The sequence below is a fragment of the Pseudopipra pipra genome, chromosome 21 (genome assembly GCF_036250125.1).
Source record: "Pseudopipra pipra isolate bDixPip1 chromosome 21, bDixPip1.hap1, whole genome shotgun sequence".
Taxonomy (NCBI): Eukaryota; Metazoa; Chordata; class Aves; order Passeriformes; family Pipridae; genus Pseudopipra; species Pseudopipra pipra.
This window is the reverse complement of record NC_087569.1, coordinates 5,809,465-5,811,465: the sequence shown is the minus strand read 5'-3', so window position 1 is coordinate 5,811,465 and position 2,001 is coordinate 5,809,465.

Sequence of the window (2,001 nt, the reverse complement as noted above, 5' to 3'; positions counted from 1 at the left end):
AATGAAACCAAAAGCCTAAACCAAGCAGCATTGCAGCCCCGTCTCTGCTGGGGCGCCCGGGGTGGGGGCTTCCTGGTGGGTGTGGGATCCACTGGGGACACACACACTGCCAGGGCCCTGGGGGGCTTGGCTCAGCTTTGACCCCTGCCTAAGCTCTGAGCGTTTTGGGGTCAAAGCTGTGGATCTGGGGCTCCCCCCTCCCAAATCCTCCCCTCCTGGGCTGCCTGATGAAGGGTGGGTGGGCAGGGATCAGTGGTGCAGCCCCATCCTTGCTTGCCCCCATGGCTCAGTTTTCCCAGCAGGGAGCAGCAGGCCAGGGTGGTGTGTGGTGTTTCAAAAGCCTCTTTAAAGAGTTTATCAATTTGGGGCTTGGAAAATTTCTCCCTGAGTGGCCTTAAAACTTACCTGATGGTTCTATGCTGATTTTATATATACATATATATACATATGTATGTATGGGGGAATTGAGATGTGCTCAGAGGCCAGGAGGGTGATGCCATTAGTTGGTTTAACTGTGCCCTGTTATCTGAAGGACCCAGGTCTGGCTGAACGAGCTGCTGAGCTGATAGTGGCTCCAAGCAGTAAAATTAACACAGCTGACTTCCCTGCTTGGAACTGCCAAACCTCCTCGGTCAATTAACATATATGAATATTTGTGGGGGGAGGAAAAAAAAAAAAAGGAAGAAAAAGAGGGGGGAGAGGTAAGAAAAGGGTATAATAAAATTTTATAATTGTGATAAGACCCAGCAGCACCTGACTCCTGGTCTGTGGAGCTGTGAAGGTGGGAGATGGGAGGAACAGGGATCATCCACAGGAATCAGGCAGCTTGAGCAGTCTGGGGGTGGGGTGTCCCTGCCAGGTTTTGCCCCCTTTCTTCTGGCTGCTCGCCCACCACCTCCTCCCGGTCGTAGCCAGGCCCGAGGTCTGACACCAAGCATCAGCAGAGGTTTTCCAGCCCATCACCTCCCGTTTCAGCTGATGGATCCATCTCAGGTCTCCAAAACCCCTTGGGAAGGCAGCACCCAGGGGAACCCACGCTGTCTGGGGGGCCTGATGATGCTCTTGTGCCCGTGTGCCCCCAGCTCGTGTCCTGCCAGCTGCACCCCCGGGCACCTCCATCCAGGCACTTCCTGAGTCGCTGCTTCCCCTTGGATCTGGGTAAGGGGCAGCAGGAAGGGCAAGAAACCTGCTCAGGGTGGCTCTGCTTTTGAATGAGGAGAGCACACCCTTCTCTGCAGCTCTATAGGTATCTATTTATTGATATCTATATATGCATATATTTATACTTCATACATATGTATGTATTTATACTTCATACATATATATATATTTATACTTTATACATATATATGCATCTATAATATGAGTGTGCACATATATATGTTTATTTATATATATAGATATATATATGTATGCATATATATATTGAGGATATACGTGTGTGGTCCCTGTATGGATCGATGCAAAGGGCTTTGCTCAGGTGCAAGGGTGTGTGGATGCACATTCAAACATCCATAAATACACACACCCATGCCCCTGAGCATCACCCACCATCTCAGCCCTCAACTGGTCCCTCTGGGCATCAGGAGCACCGGGGAAGCAGCTCACCACCAATTTATTTGGGCTCCTGATGCCCTTGAAGCCCGTCAGCAAACGCACCAGGAGGCAGCAGGCAAAACACCAGGGACAAAGTGCAGGAAAAGAGGAACACTATGAAGGCTCTGATGGGATCTGGTCCTTTCCCCAGCTGGTCCTGTTCACTCCTGCTACTGCCATTTTGTTTTTTTTCTCATAGGAATGATCCAGTTGGGACATCATACAAAAAAAACCCCAAAAAACAACCCAGAGAGCAATTGGAGATGGGGCGATGGAGGCTGCAGCCCACCCTTGCTCTGGGGGCTGGTGGCACCCACCAGGACTGGCCACCTGTGCCCCAGCACCCACCCAATCCAAAACCACCACCTTCCTCCTTTTATTGCTTCAGATCCCATTAAATAATCC